Below are 17,082 nucleotides of genomic sequence, written 5' to 3'. Positions count from 1 at the left end.
GTAGAACTTCGATTATTGGAACACCGTTTCCGCGAGTTTGCTCGGATAATCGAGCTTCTACCGTGTTTTGCTGCCGTTTCGACTGACCCAGATCTCATTTATCGAATTATCGACGTTAGGTCGGCCGAATCATAGTTCTTCATCTCATTTAAGTAAGTATTTGCCTGAAAAGCCAGTCTTCCCATTTGGTCCCTCCTACAGAAGATCAAAAGTTACCCTAGGTCAAGAGGTTGCATTAATTTCGCGATCCAAATATAAACAGTGGTTCGTGAAACGATTCTACTTGACGAGGAAGGATCGACTGTGATAGAGTTGGAAAAGGCGAGGGTGCGCGGTCGATCGTCCAACGATATACCGAAAGGTCACGGCCCTTCTTGACAAATGGCGTCCTTGCACCACCAGCGATGGACTCGTAGCGGTATCTCGTTGGTCTGCGGGATAGCTAAAGTACATTATGAAACCATTTGCAGCTTTACACACACACTGTCTCTTGAGCTATACCAGCTACCATTGGCTCGCTACGTAACACACAAAGAAACGCGAAATGCGCCCTGGAATCTTGCCCGAACTTCGTTGACCCCCTGGGGACTCTATGGGTCCTTATAGGATCTGGTGAATGGAACTTTATCTCCTGCCGACTAGAAAACTGATAAACTATGGTCGAGCCAAACGTGGTTGATAATTTAAGATCCTTGGAGGTGGAAAATATTTGCTACTAAGTTTCAATATTACTATATTTATATGTATGTATTTATAAATTTAATTAATACTGCAAATATAATTTCAGAAAACAAAGGAAAATATGGAAATGTACAAATAAATACGAAATATGTTTCATTGCTTTATATGATTTATATCAGAGGTGTACAGTTTTTAATGAAAAGTTAACAGAATCTACCTATTCACTAGAAACAATTGAATATAAATATAGGGATCAAACATTTTACTAAAAAGAATTTTTTCGAGTAATTAATTACCTTCGGTTAAATCAAGATTTGTTTGCAACATTCACACATCCTTCTGTGTGATACTACTATAATGGTTTTCTTTGATCAAATGGATCTACCAATTACCTTGAGCCAATTCATTTTAACAAATTATGTGTATATAGTAATTGTGTTCCCTGTTTCCGTCGATATTAATCAGAACTGTTACACGATTCGAAACTAGAATAAATCCACGGTTAAATGAACTTAAACATACCCTGAAGTAGTCAACAGTAGAAGCTAACTGCCTTCCTCTAAGCGTTTCGATCCGTCTTTCACGAGCACATCAAAATCTTCCCGCCTGGGGAAAAGGATTAGCATCGTGTCGCTTAATATCGAGTAACGATGACCCAATTTCCACAGATTAATATGTTTACGGATAGCTTTTGACCTTTGCTCCTCTACGAAATTAAAAGCAAATAAGCGAGTATGGATCAATAGGCTACTGTCATCTGCGACCTAATCTGTTTCGCGTAATTTAAGAACCCTTACGACTAAGTAGCAATTACTAAAAAGATATCACAAGCACAGACACTCGCAGGAATAAACCTAGGTAGACAGAATTAACTTGCCAATATCAAATCCCAATACTTTCACGAGTGATATCAAGATAAATGTCCCAGTAGTTGACTATATCCCAATACCTGAACACTAATATTAATTTTATCCAATTTTAGGCTTAAATTCTAATGTATTGAATAACCTAATTAAAAATAAACCTAGTGTCATAAAATAGTATCCACAGTTTCTAGAACCTCATAGTTAAAATATCAGGACATACAGTTTTAGGTTGTTTACTTACTAAAACATTTGACATCTTAAGCGTTTCGATATTGGGCTATTTACCTTAACCTTCGCCAAGCCAGGCCATTCTGATCTGCGTGTACCTAGCTGAGCGAGGGTTAAGCATCCTGGGGAAGACATTAACGTCCCCTACTCGTGGCTTTTACTGCTCGAAATTTTAGTGGAACTTGGAGCATCGCGTCAGGTATCCATGCTCATGTCTTAACCAAACAGTGCTCAGTAAAGGGGAACATTAACCATCAAAACAGTAGCAGACGATTGGCAACCCCACAACGACTTTAACCTTTGGCGTGGGACCAGTCGCGTTATCGAGACGTAAGCATAATCAGTAAGCATAATCGATGTACGCGAGGCGATAGCCGTTACGGCCAACTGATAATCGGCGATAAGCCGTGACCGCCGATCGATAATCAAGGGGCTTGGCTTCAGAACACGACTCATCGCGTGTGCAACCGCGTCGACGCGACGAAATGATCTGAAACGGCGGGACACGGCCTCGTGCGCGAAACGCGAGCGTAGCTCTGCTCTGGGGAGGAAATTAGGACGCTCGGATGCCCTTCCCCGTCATTGTCGCCTATTTTAAGAGGGAACGCGAAAATGGACGAGCATAAAGGGGTGGGACAGTGTGGGGGACGATGAAAGGACTGGTGTAAATAAAAAGAGATCCGACTGGGGACACGTGAGAGGGAACGATTTTACGTAAAACTGAGTTCGAGAAAGGTAAACTACTGTTGAGTGGGGATCATTTTTAACCTGATTTTATGGATCGGGTTGCAGGGTCTGAAGAATAATATAATTTGACTGGTGAGATGTTAGCTAAAATTGTGAAATGATATTCGAATAGGGAGGATTTTGTTGGTGCTTGTTGGCACCACTGGTAAATCAATGGATTTTATGTAGGTGTACTGAATTCTTATTAAAACTAGCACTAAAGGTTAAAATTAAGTTTCGGTTCGAACAATGTATAATGGATAAGGCAAGAGGAGAAGTTACTAGTAACTTTTCCCTCTGTGCATCCCCTTTGTGTCACCGATAAAATGTCACTCTTCCTATTAAACAGCGGAGAAGAAAGTGTATGCAAATTCCTGCCCACTAGGTCTTGCAGAGTGGAAAGATGGTTTTGCACATCATCTCTGACCGTCCCAACCTTAGTATGATGCACATAATAACGATGTGCTAAAAGGAAAAATTTTCTACATAATAAAACGTCCCTGTCATCTTATAGTACAACCTTTCAAGTTAAAACTCATTTACCTTCAACACTAGGAGTTCACGTCGCGGACTCTAATTGAATCTCAATTGCAGAATAGTACAAGTCCATAATTAGCAAGTTCCAAATAATATTAGAATTACATCTGGACCCTAGAGTCAAAGTGTATGAAAGCACACAGAAAAGAAGTAGACTTATACATTCTGGTCCTAGAGTCCAGACACGTAAAGTGCACAAAACTACATACATACTGGGATCAACTGTTTCTCCACTCGCCAATTCAATTGTAGAACTCTGTTCACGATAAAATACAGAGACTCCACGGCGTTTCAAAGTAAAAGAATCAACATGAGCAACCTTAGCTAATTCTCGTCGAGCCATCGAATCACAGAAGCATCGAACTTTCCTTTCTAAACTGTTTTCACGTTTGTCTGTCTTTGATTTCGTAAAAGTCCTTTCTTTCTCGCTTCTTTCATCTCTCTCGAAAGGTCACCACGATCCCCCGACTTCGAGATAGTGTCCCAACATCTGACAGCGCCGCTGCACTTTCTCACAATGGACCAGCTAACGAGGATTCAGTTAAACGGCCCGCCCCCTTTTTCCCCCATTAATTTAACAGAACGTCTTTATCGAGGTCCTGATCGCGGCCGCAAAAAGTTCCGATAAGGCAAGGAGCAGAGACGGAAGCTCGAAGAGGAAGATTCCAGTCGGCAAGAAAGAAACGGTTTTCCCTCGTTTTCACAAAATCTCCAGGCGAATCGGTCGAGGAAAAAACGTGTTCGGTTGACGCGTAATCGAGCGACGTAATTTATGCTTCGGACAGGAAAAACCGACGCAAAGTGGCCAGCGGAGGAAAAAGTGGACTGAAATGAGGATTGATGTTTAGGAGAAGGTAGATTCGCTACGAAATGCCGGAACAAAAGACGTAGTGTACACAGCTGATAAGGACAGAAAATTACTACTATATTAATACGTATGACGAATGCAACCTTACCATCCCTGCTCAGTAATCAAGATAGCACAGTAAATAAACCCACACGCCATTTCAATAGAAATTTTTCTGACAATAATCACAACCAAGTGGAAAAGGAAAAGCGACTGAAATAAGCAAACTACTGAAAAAAGGAGGAGATCTAAACAAATCGCTAAGTCATAAGCATTCGAATTGTTCGCCGCAGCATCGGCGCCGATCGATATCGAGGTGAGTTACGGGCCCTCTAATGTGTCCCGAGCTTTCGTTTGTCCCATCTCCTTCTTCTTTCATCCGCCTCCCGCCCCGACCTATCCTTACCTCGCCCGAGACCGACGCCAGTCGAATTATCGTCGCGCCTCTCGACATCTCAAAGCCTTTCCAAAATTACTTACGAACTCACGGACCCGTGAGCCTCGACTGCTCGAAATTAGTTTCCGCGAGAGCCCTCTCCCATTAGGTATGCGCGCTTCCGAATTCGTTAAGGGAGGAACACCCTACCGTCGGCCCATCGGCCTCGTCCCTCGACCCAGCGACTTCCTTCTTTCATTCACCGCTAAGTCGTCCTCGCCCTTTGCCCTCCCTTCCTTCGCCCGCCCTCTCGACAGCGTCCTTTCGCCTCCGGGAAAAATATCACTGCTGAAATTGCGGGACGGTAACGAGGCCAATGCTCCGTCTACCGGAAAAGTACCGTCCTCCAAGTTCGAGGTCTCATTTTTAGCAAGTCGTTTCCCTGGATAAACGGTATAATTCCGTTTCGAATTGATGGTCCCTAATTCATTTTTCCACGCGCCGTCGCCTCTGTGCTACCCGTGGCGGTTATTATAACCGTCCCTCTATTCGCGGGACAGAACAAATTGTCCCCGTTTAACGACCTTTCTGTACGGCCATTTTAAAATATTCCTCTTTGTGTTCGCGGTGTAAAGATACACGAGCCCTTCGAGGTTCGTGCGGTTGGAAACTGATATTTTGGATCTTTCTGCTGAACTTTTGTGTGGGTGGATTAAATAACTCTTTGAAGAAGGTACGGTATAGATACTGATATGATATGCACTGAAAATGTTAGAGTTCTCTGTACAATAGAATAACAGTGGATTTAAAAAAATATTCACTATAAAAAACTATACAAAGAAAGAAACTATAAAAAAATTGTCAGAAATTTATTTTAATGAGAAATCGCTAACAATAGATCTGCATTGGTCCTGAGTAACTGTAATATTAAACACAGATTCCAAAAAAAGATCTATTATCTATAACAGTTTCACAGAAGGTGGGGCAAACACTACTTAACCTTTTATAAGAAAGTTTATTCTAGGCTGGATTTTGAGGGAATGAAGAATGCATGATACACCCTTTGGGACACAGCCTCAGTAGGTACTATAAATAGAAGTACTTTGTAGTATTATACCGATTGATAGAGTATCAAATATCGAGGGACACCTTGCTATATCTGCGTAACTCCGAAGGGGCCGCAGTAGACAATAGACAGTATGGGATCAAACAAGAATACCGTCAGCCAGAAATATGTACTAATTTTAAATCCCCAATTAATAGAATTGAATAGATCTCGTTTAAGGAATCGTCGCAAAATAAACCAATTCGAACTGAATGCTATTTATGGAAGGTGCGACGTCAATTTCATCAGAATTCGGTATCTCAGACGTTATAGCTGAATATCAATACAGAAAGCTATTCTTAAACTGCACCCATGACGTACCATATCAAACAGAAACCAAATGTACGAAGAATTTAACTCGACTATTATTTTTCTATGATCATATTACAAATGCTATAGATTTAATTTTGCACAATTTTCAGAATCCTATCGAAGACCAGAAACAAGTTATTCCCTGTCCTCTTCAATATGGAGCACCATGCATCATATTAATTAATCTAACTATAATCCAATTCCAAAACGAACTATGGACACAGTCCTTCAGAAAATCATCCACCTAATTAAGGCTGGCACCGAATCCAATCGCCAGACGTCAGAAAATTTCTTCGAATCTCAAAGTACTTTAGGAAACGTAGTAGGTCAGGAGCAAGGAGCTATCTGAAATCAGCATCTCTACCGCGCAACCGTAAATTACGGGCATCGAGATAGCGGGGCATTCGAAGGAAACGGCAAAATAGGAGGAAAGTCGGTTTACACGCGATTTATGCGTCGGAAGCAGCGGGCTCGATTTCGCGACGCCTCGACGCCGAGGAATGGCGGCAGGGCAGCCAGCGGGGCTATCGATTCGGTTCGATTGCCGAAAAATGGTAATGCGGTCGGGCAGAACGGCGTGGAGCTCCTCCCCAGGAAGGACGTCTCAATTTCGATGGTACGTGCTGTAGGAATGCGAAACGAGGCCGCTGTATGAGAGCAGACGGAATCTTCGTGAGTCTATGGGAAGGAGATTCCGACGTGCATGCCGAAATTTTACAGTTAAAGAAACGCGAAAATCCTTCAATGATAGAGAGGATATATGCCTTTGCCTCGGTTATACCCAGCCTGAGGAATGGTTCGCGCTAAAATCTAAACGTCCCCTTCCTTCGAATGCAAATTACCTTATACCATTGAATGGTCGCATATCCATGGATGAAAGGCAGTTTCGGGGAATGATCCTCAATGGATGAGCAATTTTGATGAATCACTAGACGTTCTCAAAAATCTCGTTTCCCAGGGGTATACAGATTGTCGTTCCACGTTATGTTAGCAAAGTCTGATAAAACGTGGGACGATTTTATAGAACTAGGTAGAAGATCGAAATGATGAAAATATATTATGCGCATACGTATTCGATAATGCTTACAGATATTTTACTTGTGCTAGAAAACTGATACGGAATGGCTATAGGATTTCCAGCATTGCTTACATCGGTGCACCAAAGGAATAAATTGAGATTCTTTCGCGCGGGATAAAATAATGCTAGTAATATTAAACAGATTAATTCGGTTTAGCTTCTTAAACGTTGAAAATAAAATCATAATAAATTGTACTTTGCATTTGCGAAAGTTTTACGAACGTGCAATATAAACAATAGAAGGAGAAACGAAACAAAGTAAGAAAGATAATGTTTTAGCATCGCTAATAGATATATTCGTACAATTAAAATTGATTCAATAGATTTCACTGCAGTAGTATTTAAAGAAGACACAGGGCTAAAAATATTTCTCAACTGATGCAGACGACAGATGATATTCTATAAATATCATGAACTACTATTTTATTCCATCACAAAATCTCGTGTACCGTTACATAAACTTTTACGTTCATCTTAGTGTCTACAATCGATCCTACGAAAACGCCCCACATTTACATCGATATTCTCTTCGGTCTAATTCTCTAACCAGCTGAACGTGACGAAAGCACATTCACAAGTACCTAGAAGAGTCAAAGTGATTGGCCTTGATTCATGAACCGGTGGTTCAGGGTAACCCACCAAGACCAAGAAGTATCTATGACGATCAGTTTTAAACGCGCCACGACAGATGTCCGTGATTCATCGCGTCGGGGTTAAGCCTCTTCGCATAATCAGACAGCGACGTATCACCTCCGCCATTAATTACGGGAGCGTGCAGCGCGCATTTATCAAGCTGAATGGTTGAAGAGCCGCGGGGATTGAGCGAGGGGACACGGAGCTGGCAAATGGTCGTGTCACGTTCCAATAAACTAAGGAAAAGCCGAAGGCGATCGATAGAACCTTAAAGTAAACGCTGCAAGGTTAACAGGACGGTGTTTCGGTGCATTAAACACGATGAAGAGCAGCGTAACGACAACAAAGAGTTTTTACGCCGAGGATCTGCGCATAAAAGACGCGCCAGCGAGGGTGCAAAAGAAGAACAAAAAAAAATGGAGGATTTCGGGAGAATTTCATTTAAGGAGCCTTCGAAAGTCGCGGCCCAAGCGATTCCCTCGAAGAAATTAATTTGAAGGCAGGCGTTAATACCTTGACGCCGAGTTAATCCGAGTTCGCGATGCCTTCGCCAGCAGAAGCTTCTTTGCCGAAGAAAATTTCAAATCCTCGGGTCTCGTGACGGGCTTGGCCCTCGGGAATGTGCTCGCGAATAATTCGCGCGCGAACTTTCGTACTTTAAATATCAATTGAACTTGGCGAATTCGCATCTGCATACTCGCGCGTCGAAGCGTCCCCTGCAAGTGCAGAGCCGATATTTTCCAAGGGATACAAGATAAACGGAGCCCTGTTTAATATGCTGCGAGAACGCAGATAAGCCAAGCCCCCCTTGAATAATTAATTCAAAGACGTTTCAGTCTATACTACCTTGACGATGGAGTGAGAACGACGATGGAATATTATAAAAACGAGCAAGTTCGCGAGGAAAAGAGGGAAAAGAAGCGACGAGAGTTCGCTAACCTTCGCCCGTCTTACTCCGACTTTCTTAACCCCTGGAACGAACCCTCCGTCTTTCATCGGTACACGGAGTCCCTAGCAAGCACCTACACGAGCGAACAAAATCGTTTTTCCGCGCTACGCGAGGGAAACGTAAATACGAGACGTGGATCGTTCCTGAATTAGACATCGATCTAAATGGATTATCCTCGAGGAGGCGAGCACTCGAAGAAACGAAATTTGCCCTTTCGATACAACCATGGACGTCCCATCGAAGCGCATACATAATAAAAAATGGTTCCTTTTTAACTGCCACTCAATACAAGACCCTCCATAAGTACACACGTTTCTTTGATGGAACGAGCTTTACAAGGAGCAGTATAGAACGAGACTTTAACATAATATTCCAAGATGTTCGGAATTGGAGTTTCAACGTTTCAACTGCTCTGCATCAAGAATCGTCCTATTTCCTGTGCAAACATTATATAATGTTCTACCAGAGGGAAGCTAAAAACTGGGGGTGAGGTTGGGGGAGTACTGTTTACATTTCGTGCCACTTAAAGGGCTGTTTATAAATTATATATCACAGCCAGAAGCGAGAAGTGCATGTAATGGCTTTCCTCTAAAGTTAGAACTTAACTTCTTGGAGCCTCCTTTGAGGGCTTACGCTACTGTGAGCCTGAGAAAATTAAGAATTTTGTAAATTTTTCTGGGGAAAGAGCAGGCATGTCGTGATGAACCTTTTATTACGTGAAAATTTCACTGTAGGTGTCGCTAAAGGCTAAGGGCAATTTCTAAACAAACAAGTTAGGTAAATGGATAAGATCTACGTAATGAGTCTAGGTATCTGAAAGTAAAAAATCTTGACTTGTCGCTGTGATGTCACAGCTTAATTTCAGTTACTATAGGAGAACATATTTTCAATACATGTTTGAGAAAAAAATTATCGAAGGCTAGCCATTTCTATTTGCATGAAGTTTCAATTTAATGTTCCTAAAAGTGACTTTTCAATTTCTTAGTTAGATATTTGGAAATCTGAATACTGTGCGAACTTTTGGAGCATTGGCAAGTATTTGTGCCAATTCTACGAAACTGCATTCACCGCGACCTTTAATATTGACATATTGTCGTAACTGAAAGTCAGTATTTATTATAATTCTGTTTATATCACTTTAAAAGATTTTACAATTGCCTTTCATAGGAATAACTTGTGGTTATAGTTAGAACGAAGTTCACCCTGACCTGTCTTACTATAATCCACTATAAGTGTATTTAATGTGTCTTATATAACACAGTGTTTATCTTCGACGTGAATCATTAATCAATGACCAACGACAAAGCGTCTTTGATGCTTGAGGACATCTTTCGAAGAGAAATCATACTCCTTACTTCTTACTCCTAAGGTTTATGTGAATTTAATCGAAAATATTTTCAAAATCCTTTCCTTAACGAAGGAATATAGAAACAAAAGGACAAATCTCTTTAATAACTACGAAAAAAATATATCGCCCTATGTATTAATTCTGTTAATCATATCATAGATAATACATAATGCTCTATAAAAGATTTCTAAATTTCCTATTAACTACTTTTAAAACTGTGATACTAATACCTACACTCATATCTATTAACTCATATTCAATATTCATACTCAACTACATGATTTCTAACCTCTCATTAGCAAACAAATTAAAATCCCATATACTCAAAAGAACAAATCTCTAAAAAACAAATTAAATCTCCCACCAAAATTTAACCTCAAAGGCTTTACACTCTAACCTTAAAGGTACATTTTCACGTGACAGTAAAAGTCATGACTTCAATGTCAAGTTCCACTGTCACATCTAGTTTCCACGACGACGAGGGTCACGACACTCGCTGTCATCGCTGCGAAATTCATAATTCAGTGTCACAAGAAAACGTTTCTTAACTCACCAAAAAATACCGCAGGACACGAGACCAATACCCGGCGAACGTAAACAATTGCAGCGCAGCGAGCCGACACGTCCAGCGCCGATCGAAGCGCAAGGTCGCCGAAGCGCCGCGTGAAGTTTGGAGCGCGAGGGGAGGGGGGATCGAGTAAATCGACGAAGTCGTGCTTCGGAGACTTTGACGACGGGTGCATCGTACGCTGGCCGTGAACGTCGACGACTTTGCTGCCGGGAAAAGCAAGCCGCGTTCGAGATCGATGAGGGGAGAGCCGCAGCGGCCTAACCCTCGCGTTTTATCGAGCCGCGGGCACAGGTAGCTCTCGCGACGAGCGGCAACGAAAAACAGAACGAGCCAGCCGCAGCAATACCAAACCTCTAATCCCAAGAGCAGCGTGAACCTAGCCACGCATGGATTCAAAATTTTCGATCACCCTCGCGGTTGAACGCGTAACAAAATCCTCTAACCCCTACGACAATATCGTCACACGTGGAACTTCAAGAAAGTGAAAGAAATTGAAGATAATCGCGAGCCTTGACCAACTCGAAGAAAACACCGAGCGCGAAAGAGGGAAAGGTTCGTGGCAGCGTTCAACCTCCAGCGTGCGCGCGAGCGAGAGAGACAGACATAGTAAACGGTGAAGAGCGATATCTACGATCGCGGTATTCAAAAGAGCGACATTAACGCGAGCCACGAATAAATGAAGGAAGTAGAACTCACCTCGAGGTGACTCGGCGAATCAGCGGGCGTCGAAGTAGAACCGAAGAGGCCTGAAAACAGCGTACGAGCAGGACTACCGGCGAGGACGACGACGTCCGTACGAATCTCACATTTAGACTACGTGCATCTCCCCGGTCGTCGGTGGTGGTGGGTCGGCGGCGTCGGCGTCGGCGTCGGCGGCGGCGGCGGCGGGCGTCGGTGGTGGTGGTGGTAGCTGCTTCCTGCCCTCCGTGCGAGAGAAAGAAGGGAGGAGGGGAGGAGAGAGACAGGGAGAAACCGATCAGATCGAAGTCTCGTGGCAAACGGTCGTGGACTGAGTGAACCCGAGTTCCGACTGAGCGGCTGAGTTGCCGTGCGACGACGGTGGCGCCGCATCGCGGAGGGTTGCCGAATCACCATCGATCCATCGAAAGTGGTATGAGGTAAGCCCGCGGGAACCAGCGAGGGGAAAAGGGCCGGCGCACCGACCGAGGCTCGGGCAGGGTGCACGGCCAACCCTACCTACCCTCGGCCCTTCGAGCGCCCCGAGGAGGGGAGCGACGAGTGGAGCTGGGAAGAGGGCGGGGCGTACGCGTACCACACGTTCCTATCTCTACGTCTATGCTGTGTCTATGTCTATGCCCGTCTTTTTTCCTCGGCTCCATCTCACCCCTTCCGGTTCCCTCTTCCTCCCTCGCGCGTGAACCACCCCTCGCGCACCGTCGAGGTTGCGAGCTCTTCCTAGCTGCACAAATGACTCCCTGTACTTGCTTATTTTCGTGTTTTTATTCCTCCTGGCGCGCTCTGGGAGACTGTCTTCGCTCGCTGGAACCCTCGGTTCTGGGTACGGAAGGGGTGAATTTGGGAGGGAGGAATAATAGAGTTCGAGTATAGGTTGCTTGAGATTTGAAAACGGGAGCCTGGTTTCGAATTATGGTGGTGGAGATGACTGAAGCTCGCTTTGGTGAGGCTCGTAGGTAATTGTAGGTACGCGGCTGAGAGTGGTGAGGTGGTGCATGAACCGTGGAGAGTTGGTTGTAAATAGTTTCGAGGAATCAGAGAGCTTAACTCGGTTTCTGGCGGAACGGAGGGACTAGTGGAAAAGGTACACCACCTATTTTTCTTCCTTTTTTTGGAGTACAGTCTTTCCCTTTTCTGCGATCTGTGTATTTCTTCTGGAAGGTCGAACCTTTCGACTGGTCTTTGAATCGCTGCTCCTTCTTTTCTTCGGTGCACTCGTATTCTTTCGTCCCTTGATCCATTTCTTTCCTGTGGCCATCCCTTTGCCAGTTTCTGAGTTTCTTCGGCTCCTTGCAGGATAACCATCACGGTGCAGATATAGGAGACTTCGAAACCTTAGACATGTATCTGTGGCTGTAAGGCAAAACGATCTATGTCACATTTTCAAAAAATTCCAGGTAAGGTCTTAATTAAGATCTAATATATAGAGTTTACATTTTCAGAAGGAAGAAGGGGCACTGAAAAAGCTTTACATTGAAAGGATCCAAGAAAATGCAAGTCTATAAGGGGGAGCAGTTAGGCTCAACCATCACCAGCGATCGACAGCCACTGACCAAATTTCAAACACAGAAATGATAGGTTCAATAATTACATCTAAAAAATAGTAACATTTCTTGCAAATTATCTAGCACAAGTTACTTCATAGATATAATTATTGTATTGAACCTCTCATTTTTATGTTTGAAATTTGCTCAATGGCTGTCAATCAATGGTGATACTTTGCACGCGTTCGCTAAGACAGTATTAAAGCGGAAAGCTTGAAATCATGTGATTTCTATCATTTTGCTTTCCAACCACAGATATAGGTCATAGGATGATGAGAATTTCGGCCTTGCATAGCTTCTCACTTCTGCCACGAATGAGACGAGATGTTTCGCTGTTATCGTTTCAGCCTTGAAGCGTCTCGTAAAGCGTTCGAGGGAAATACTGTGCATTGGCGGTTTCTGCTGTATCAGATTCGAATCCTCGCCACAGACAGTTACATATTTTATGAATCGATAAAAGAGTCTGTAGTTGTTGTTTCCCTCATCCAGTTCGATACCTAATGCGAAGGCACGCTTCATTTGCAGCTCGCGCGATCTCGGCTCCCCCGTCGCGTTCCGCGACAATAAAAGGCGTTCACATACACCGTCCTGGGATCCATTAAGTAAACGCAACTTCTCTCTACCAGCTTTTTGCCGAGAGCGGTCCGTGGAAAAATGTAAATCTGGGTCAACGTTATTCTGAATAGAAAACTGACAGAGATACGAGTACGTACGGCGAAGTTGGCGCGGTATTCTTTTAAGTTTGCCTTTCAAAATCCGCTTGTTACTCGTATTATGTACAGTCGGGAACATCGTCGAAGGAATAGCGAATCTAACGAAGAATAAACTTCATCAAATTTCCGACGAACGCACTGTGAATAGGGGGAGAGAAAAAGAGAACAGAGCAGACGTCGAGAACCGCTCTGTTTACGCCGTTCGTTATGAATTTCGGATGAACGAGCATGACGACGATTTTTCGAAACAACAGACTTCCGTTTACCAGCATTGTCGCGAGGAGTCGTGCATTAACAGTGCTGGGTAATAATGTAGGGACATTATCAAATTTTATGAGATTCTGAAATCGTTGTTTGGCGTGGGAACCAATCGACGCGCGGAGTTAATCGCGCGACATAGCCCAGCTCTATCTTGCGTTGCTGGATGAGTCACGAGTGATCCGACGATAAATCGGTGGCTCTCAAAGGTGAGCTGAACACGATTACTTTGAAACAGAAATTCATCAATAAATTCGAGCAGTACACGCGACAAGTTGGGGCGTTCAGTAGATTACTTATCAGCCAAACAGGAAACTTTGTCTCGTGAGAGCTTCGTATCGTGATTTCCGTGTTTAATGATCGATCGTTTGTCTTTTCTAATACGATCGAATGAGGAAGTTCTGATTAACACTTTATTATCTTCACGATATCTGGATTCTGTCTGAATGATCATTGATAGTATTAATTTACATGAATAGTAAATGTAGCTGGTCACCCACAAGAAATCTATATTAGAGTGTGAATTTTCAAATTTCTTAAATTGATATGTTTTGATATTTTGTTTTATTAGACACATTAAGCGATAAAAGAAAATCCTTCTGAAAACTAATGTTCACAGCTCCAAGCTGTTAAATATTTTATGAAATGTGTGAAATGTATGTACGTTTTTCGTTGGAGAGAAGAGACTAATAAAAATTTTCAGCGAGAGTTAGTAAAAAACCATGAGCATCATAAAATGAACAAACAAATTAATGGCGAGCAAATTTATTTAAAATTAGAATCACTGTGCATATACTACACAGAGAAATTTTTCAAAGAGTGTTCGTGAAATATTATAATCATAGAAAAGATTTATATTTTATATTCGATAACGAGCGGATCTTTTTTTTTCAATTTCTTTAATACAACTGCGAAAAAATTTATGAAGCATTCCCATGATCTACCCTCACTAATAGTTCTCTCTTTTAAAAATATCGCGACAGAGACTCGTGGCGTTTTATTCATTAAATCGAAGCCCATTAAATTGTGATACTACTGCACTTGAATATTTCAAGCGCTCGGACAGCTCTATCTCTGACAACTATCTCGAACATCGAAGGATGCAGGCGATAGGTCCAGTTACCTCCAGGCAGAGCGTCGGGGCTAGTCCGTGGAAGTAAAAGTGACCGCGGCAAAATGAAACGTGTCGACGACAACTTCAATAGCCAGATAGACAAACGTGTCAGAAGCATCTCGCAAACGGCAGAAATCCTTGCGCAAAACCGTGAAACGAGCGCCGACTTCTGACAGGGAAGCCGGAAATTACGTAATTTCCTTACATTCTGCCTGGAGCTGGATGCTTTATACGAGACACACCGTGTCGCCCCGGAATATCGAATGTCTAATCGAATCAATAATTACGAGGCACGGCGCAAAGGAAGGAATTGAAAACGGTTCTTTTTCCGAGCGACGTTTTCCTTTCTCCCGTCTCGAGCGTCTGTCCTTTGTAAGGGAAAAGGGAACTCGACGGTGCAGCGAGACGCGGAAAGAAGTCCCAGGAAGTCCGATCCCCGATGCATCCGTGAAAGGTACGCGTGTTTTCTCGATACAAGGAAAAACGATGCGCTTTCACTATTAGAATTCCGAAAAAGAGAAATCCACCGCAACTATTTTGAAAAGAATCCTTTTCTCCAGTTACTATACGCTATACCTTCTAGATAGCTTGTGCAGACAGCTTCTGTGACAGTTCTTCTATACTGTTTTGTGTAATAGATATTATAAATGTTATGGAACACTGTTTCCTTTATTCTTCTTTGTTTTGTATTTTTTTCTGCTTTTTCCTTGGCTTTTAGCAGTTTCAAATTAAAGTGTCTTAAATGTAAAAAAGGTCTACATTTTAAGTGTCATCTCAGTTTTTAATCACTTTTTTACATTCTCTCGTCGTTCTCAGTTTCTATCATTTTTCTTACTCTAGGTAAATAGTGTATATTTTATACCTTCTGTTATCGCATAAAATGGACGCTAAGTTTCTAGATTACTATCTTTTATACCTTTCTTTATAAGTAAGAAGAATGGCTCCATTTTAGTTTATCCATAATTCAAAAGTCACTGCACTCTGTATTATTTCTGCATCTTCTTTCCCTTTACTTCTTTGCTTCCTTCAACTTCCTTTTTCTATTTTCAGTTCTATGTTTTGCGATTCCCTCATATCGTCCAATACGCCACTTCCATAGTGCCTCATCTTTTTCCCTCGTCTCGAAACGCATGCCGCTCATTTATATTCTCAGGCTCGCTGGTTACTTGTCTGCGATTGTTCCTAATGCTTCAGTCAATGCACTTCTGTATGCTCTGTAAAAATTTAATAACCCTAAAAGAAATTTCAGTTTCTACTCGCCTCGCGAGCAGACACTTTTCATAATTTCGAGACAGAAATGGAAGAAAAAAAAAGTCCAACTTCCGCGGTCTAGCCGGAAAAAATAGTCGGAGGGACGAGACGTACCTATACCACATCTCTCTATGTGCGTATGGATTCTCGGTGTTCCTCGGATGCCCGCCAGACTTTGGTTCCAGGAGGCACTACTGGAATCACGTCCTGGGACTGGCGAAGTGCAAATCCATGTTAGTGGTATAATACTCCGCTATAAGTCTCAGAATTATGTGGACCGTGATAAGCATGCCAAAAGCGAGAAAACACGATTATCTTACGTGCAGTTAGTCCAGGATTATCGCGTTGCATTCATACTTTCCACATTACTGCTGCACCTTAATAAACAACCTCTCTGAAGGACAGCCAAGGCCAACCAACGAGTGATTCCCGATTTGGAGCGTGACTAAGTATCTCCTATTATTGCCGTGCAATTATCAAACGTGCAGAGATTTGTTGTTAAACGATCTACGTAATTGGTAACGAGAACAGGTCGAAGAATCACCACCACACAAAGGCCTTTTCACCGATCGAAAACATGCTCCTGCCAAAGATATCCCCTTTAAACATAGTTCAAAGTGAGCGGTAATTTATTGATCCACGCGGCGTGTTCAATCCGCTTTCAGAGATTAGACGAAGGCTCGTGCTACAAAGAGATTAACACTGCTGTGTCTGCCCTAGGTCTCCCGCTCTTCAACACTCGCGTCTCGACGGCCCTACTTAGGCATCGCTGTCCCTTCGTGGAGGAATCAACGCCGAGGAATCGCCGCGCGGTTGCAACACAGAACCGCTGTCTGAACGACGCTCGTGGACACACGTTCCTGCGACGCTCTTAGGACTATCGATGTGCAAACAGACGTAAGTAAATTGTAAACACCCTTTGACTATCAAGTGTAAGGAGCGAAATTCAGCTTCCAATCCAAGGGGGTGCGCGCGTAGGGGCGCGACGCGGGACGTGCACCGAGCTGCTCGTCAATCTGGAAAATTACACGGCATCCGCTCGCATTTAATTCATTAACGATTAGCTCGCGACGTTGTCTCGCGTTCGACTAACGAGCGTGCTCGTCTCCCACTGCTTTGACGTTGATCTTCGGGCGAAATGAAATTGAAAATACCTGGGGAGCCCATCTGAGGCGCATTCACTCTCGGATTGGATGAATTAAACGAGGATTCGATGAAAAGGAGTGTTCCTTGCGGTGAAACGTTCCCT

The 17,082-nt window shown here is 43.1% G+C and overlaps 1 protein-coding gene across 1 annotated transcript in view; it reads right to left on the bottom strand.

Annotated features, from left to right (window-relative positions):
- Cpx (synaptic transmission protein complexin) overlaps positions 1 to 11,088 on the bottom strand; it is a 265,288-nt gene extending 254,200 nt beyond the window's left edge. The window contains exon 1 of the mRNA XM_076385612.1: positions 10,954 to 11,088. The gene's annotated coding sequence lies outside the window, so the exon portion shown is untranslated. The remainder of the gene's footprint in view (positions 1 to 10,953) is intronic.
- Between the last annotated feature and the right edge of the window lie 5,994 nt (positions 11,089 to 17,082).

The sequence above is a fragment of the Calliopsis andreniformis genome, chromosome 9 (genome assembly GCF_051401765.1).
Source record: "Calliopsis andreniformis isolate RMS-2024a chromosome 9, iyCalAndr_principal, whole genome shotgun sequence".
Taxonomy (NCBI): Eukaryota; Metazoa; Arthropoda; class Insecta; order Hymenoptera; family Andrenidae; genus Calliopsis; species Calliopsis andreniformis.
This window is presented reverse-complemented; position numbering and strand designations above follow the sequence as displayed.